We start from the raw sequence: 5420 nt of genomic DNA on the forward strand, positions 1-5420 counted from the left end.
TTGATTGGTTACGCGGTTACGCGATACGCGGCAAATACGCTTCATGGGACTCCACCCTTACTTCTTACTCCGTGTATCGTAGACGGGCCTTTAGATATGCTTGCGAAATTTGCAAACAGATCTAATAGCGTTTTCGGCCCGATCGGGTTTGCACCAACCTGGGTTGGATTAATCTTTCCTATTGGTTGATGTCACACGCTCTACTAATAGGGGAGCGCAAAACGCCATTAATCCAACCCAGGTTGGTTCAAACCCGGTCGGGCCGAAAACGCTATAAGAGAATGATTCTGTTATTGGCGATATGCGAATCAGCTTAAGCCGTAATCACACTAGCGATTGGCGATTGTAATTGACGATTGAGGATTACTTTTCAACCAATCGGAGCAAAGAAATCGGTGACTTTCAGGCTCTGATTGGTTGAAAAGTAATCCTCAATCGTCGATCACAATCGCCAATCGCTAGTGTGATTACGGCTTTACGCACGATCCGCTGCATGGGACATCACCCTCACGTTCAGCAACCTATGCCCCTTTCATTTATATATGTTCTAATGCTGGATTCACACTGCATCCGATTTGCGTCGTACGACGCTCTGCAACCAATCATAAAACAGGATTCCGATGGATTTTGCTTTATATCATCGGAATTCCGTTTTCTGATTGAAGAGCGTCGTACGACGAAAATGGGATACAGTGTGAATCCAGCATAAGATCGACGTTTGATACTCTCATGTAAAGGCGCCTTTAAGCATTCGAAACATTTAGCGGAATTTAGAAGTTTAGAATTAAATTTGGTAACACTGATTCATTCCTTTCTTTTGTCGTGTTCTTGCAGCGTGGTTATAGGTAAGTGTCTCATCTCTCATCGTGGTTTTTATAATTTAAAGGAAATAAACGATCGTATACGAGATTGTTGCGATATTTTCGTGTTTTGTCTGGACGTCCGATATTTCGAATTTATGGTTTCCCATAGCGCTTTGTATCCGCGAGACACATGGCCAGATGTGATAAACGTGTTCCAAGAACCATTACAGTACTCCGAATCATGCTCGGTCCACAACCCTGCTTTTAGAGACCTTAAGTCATAAGTCGAAAAAGATTAAGTGACAATAATTTCTGTCTGTAAAGTGTTTTAGTGCAGTCTTAGACTTTAACTGTTAATCTTAAGCAAATTTAGCAAAACCCAATTTTTCCGACCTGAAAGTGTCAAGTTCTGTGGCGATATATCATCACAATTTACGGCTTACTCTTACAGCAAGGCCTCTGAAAGTAAGGTTATGGACTTAGCCTCACGTTGCATGCATTATCGAGGTTCTACAATGAGTCAATAGTTGATAATCGGAAGTTTTAACCAGTCTTAGGGCCGGTTGTTCCACCTTTTGGTAAATTTTACCTATGAGGTAACAGGTAAAATTTACCAAAATGTGGAACAATCGGCCCTTAATCTAAGTCGTATAAAGGTCACTTTCACCAAGCTCAATTAACTTAACCAGCCTAGTAACTGTAATGAAATAGAAAGAGATAGAAATAGTTCTATCTCTTTCTATTTCATTACAGTTACTAGACTGGTTAAGTAAACCGACGATGGTGAAAGTGGCCCGAAGTTGGCTATTGTCTAAAGGCCCATCTAGGTCTATCGTAAGTTCCTTATTACGATGATCATAATGCTCGTCGTAAAAATTTACGATATAATGCTTGTCTGGTGATACGATAGTCAATGAGACTGAGGTTAGGTGAAATCCGCGAGCATTACGAGGTCAATTAATAGTTTCCTAACTTATCACCTTCGGTAACGTTTTTTTTTCGAATTCATTATGTACATAATTCATTATAATAAAGAAGCGGTATCTATGTTATTTGGCCCTAACATTCTGTTTCGCTATTAGCTGTGTTACGATCTTATGTAGACAATGTTTAATATCATGGGTCTTCTACAATAAGCCACAAGTCAGACGTCAGAAGTCTTAACCAGTCTTTACCAAGTTGTTCAAGTTGGCTGTTGGCCAACTTTACCGATTATGACTTAAAATTGCTTAGAACTTTTGACTTGCGGTTTATTGTAGAAGGCCCATGAGACTAATGAGCCTTCTACAATAAGTCATTAGTCATAAATTAGAAGTCAGGCGCTAAAAATTGACTGTGATTGATTAATTTTTAGCTTCTGATTTCTGATTTATGACTAATGGCTTCTTGTAAAAGGCCCATAATGCTGATTCTTGAATGAGTCGGTAGTCGGAAATCTTAAGTCTTAACCAATTTTAACCTAAATAGGTGACTATTGCCTATATTCATAGTCAGACTTTGTACTTAAGGTTTCCTTAAATTTATCTTTAGATGCTCAGTAGCCAATGAAGTAATTCGTAGAGTATCTAAAGATAAATTTAAGGAAGCCTTAAATATAACAGCCCTTCTACAATAAGCCGTAAGTCAGAAGTTCTAAGTTATTTTAGGTCATAATCGGTGAAGTTGGCCAATAGCCAACTTGAACGATTTGGTTAAGACAGGTTAAGACTTCTGATGTTCTGACTTGCGGCTTATTGTAGAAGGGCTGTAAGGCCTGACTATGAATACGGACATACGAGTTTTCACATCTATTGTTAGTTGCAGCGAGTCGTTTAGCTTGACTAGTGGGAAGGAATAAAGTCGAATTTGGTCAGTCTTAAGAAAATCGGTAGTCTTAGCTTCAATTCCACAACTCACGATTGACTACCGATCTTTTTTAAGACTGACCAAATTCGGCTTTATTCCTTCCCATTAATCGAGTTAAATGACTTGCTGTACAATTAACAACTCGTAAATGCGAAAAATAGTCACCTATTTAAGATTGATTAAGACTTAAGATTTCCGATTATCGACTCATTGTAGAATCAACATTAGGACCGCTTGGAACTTCCGACTATTGATTCATTGTAGAATCTCGGTAACACTATATTTCAATGATTGTATGAGATCACGGCTTGTTGCGATAGCCGCGATATTTGGTGCAATTATCAAGATTTAACGACTCTTCGTTTTCTTGATTGACATGTTGGTTTAGCCTTCATTTCTATTTATCTATAATACCCCTTTGATTTAAATTGAGTGAATTTTAGAAAAAAAAAAACAGTTTTAGGGTCTGAGCACAAGAATTGTAACATTTACAGTGAATTCGATTGGTCGCACTCAGTGCGCACTGGTGCACATTAAAACCGTCGTACATAAAATAACGTAAAGATATGTTTATAAATAAACAAAGAAATCAATTAAATCGTGAAATACTTAATATATTTTATTGTACTATTAGGTAAAATATGTATTTTAATAATTCGAAATATTTGCATTTTATTTTTATATTCAAATTAAATCACTGTACAACGGCTTTAATATGCACCAGTGCGCATCAGTACTTTCAATCGAATTTACCATTAGACTCAAGTTGTAGACGTAAGTAACGCATAAGTTTTCACGTATGACGTACAACTTATTACCGTGTCTCCAAGAGACTGTAATAAGTTGCGTGTCATACGCCAAAGCTTGTGCGTTGCTTATGTCTACTGAGCCTTTTATAATAAGCCATTAATCATAAATCAGAAGTCAGAAGCTAAAAATTAATGACTGTGATTGGTCAATTTTTAGCTTCTGACTTCTGATTTATGACTAATGGCTTATTGTAGAAAGCCAACTTAAGTTTATCGTAAGTGTTACGGCAATCCTAGTGCTCAGACTCTCAATATGAATGATTCTTTTTAATCAATTCTTAAATTCTAAAAACAATTGATATTGCAAATGTAAAATCATTTTCGATACTGACTTTTCGGGTAAAACTCTTAAAAAGTGTAAAAACTTTAATTTTTCAAGAGAGTATATGTTTCATGATATTTACAGTAAAGTTTTTTTCTGTTGCTCTATAATTATTTTGGGTATCTATTTATCTCAAGTTATAGTAAGTGTATTTTAAAATTATTGTTAAGATACTACTCGAACAAGAAAATTATTTTGTGTACATCATGATATACATTAGGTATGATGCAAATGCATCATAACATTAGGGAATTGTTTTTTTAAAGATGGAATCACACGATGCTCGATTTCTTGAATGATAGCATGCATACAGTCATGCCTGCTCTGGGTACCTACATAGGCATATAAGATAGACCCAGCATTAGCTATATATATCTGGGTTTTTTCAGAACGGTGCAGAGGCAAATTCGGGGCAATCTATCTTTCTCTGCGCGCATCTTGACAGTAAACTTTGGTAATACTCAAGAATTCTACCTTCCTCACTGATTTTGACGAAATTAAGCTCATTTGATGCGTTTTTAGACGTAAATGAACAAATCTGGCAAAAAAAATGACGCTCTGCCCCATAGACCGAGATATTAATTGTTGAAGTTAACGACTATTCAAATTAGAAAATCTGTTACATCGATAGCATAGAGACATGAGAACATGTAAGTGAGGCTAGAATAAATATTTTCTGTTTTAATTTCATCAAAATCGATGAGGAAGATAGAATTCTTGAGTATTACCCTTATTTTATATCTTATTTTATTTTTTTCAATGATAAATGTCAAGATGCGCACGCAGAGAAAAATAGGTTGCCCTGATATTTTTCCTCTCTTACCGTTCTGCCAAGCCCAACATATACTATAGAAAAGTATATGGATGCTGGGTGTATCCTATATGTCTATGGTACCTATCATGGAACATGTCGGAATAAATTGCGATCGGAATCCATTCCGAATATTTCCATAACCCCGGATCTACAATAGGTGTTTTAAGCCTTAAGCCGTAAAAAATTGACCAATTACAGTCGAATCCGAGAAGAATAAGCGACTGTGATTCGCTCATTTCTTATGGCTTGAGGCTTAAAACACCTATTGTAGATCCGGGGTAATAGGTGCCCTGATATATGCTATTTGTTCATGCATTAAACGCTGCATGCTACATATACATGATTTTTATATGTATTTATTATGGATTACTTCATAGTTTATTTCCTTGCATGCACCAATTAAAGGAAACAATTGCTAATTTTATCATTATTTGTCAAACGTTAGACTGTATGTATCAAAGCAAGTAGAGCAGCATGCATGTGTACATTCATGCGTGCATGCTTATCATTCAAGAAATCGTGTGATTCCATCCTTAAATCTCCTATTTATTCACCACTCTTTATTTCAAATTGAAGTGGAGAATACACAATAAATCTTGCAAAAATATTAATATGGAAATATGTGTTTTAATAAAACAATACGTACAATTAATGGAAGTGACTTGTAAAGTACATCGAAAATTCTCCTTTAATTTTGTTAATTAATAACGAAAATAATATACATATCTAGAAATGATTTATGCTTATAACCAAAAACGAAATGAGCTGTGTTCATAGCTGTGACAAACTGTCATGTTAATAACGCACGCACGCACGCACGCACGCAC

At 36.0% G+C, this 5420-nt stretch overlaps 1 protein-coding gene across 1 annotated transcript in view; it reads left to right on the top strand.

Annotated features, from left to right (window-relative positions):
• The first annotated feature begins 789 nt into the window (after positions 1–789).
• RpS27A (ribosomal protein S27A) overlaps positions 790–5420 on the top strand; it is a 20189-nt gene continuing 15558 nt past the window's right edge. Inside the window, exon 1 of the mRNA XM_018504218.1 lies at positions 790–845. The gene's annotated coding sequence lies outside the window, so the exon portion shown is untranslated. The remainder of the gene's footprint in view (positions 846–5420) is intronic.

The sequence above is a fragment of the Trachymyrmex cornetzi genome, unplaced genomic scaffold, assembly GCF_001594075.2.
Source record: "Trachymyrmex cornetzi isolate Tcor2-1 unplaced genomic scaffold, Tcor1.1 scaffold1629, whole genome shotgun sequence".
NCBI classification, from domain to species: domain Eukaryota; kingdom Metazoa; phylum Arthropoda; class Insecta; order Hymenoptera; family Formicidae; genus Trachymyrmex; species Trachymyrmex cornetzi.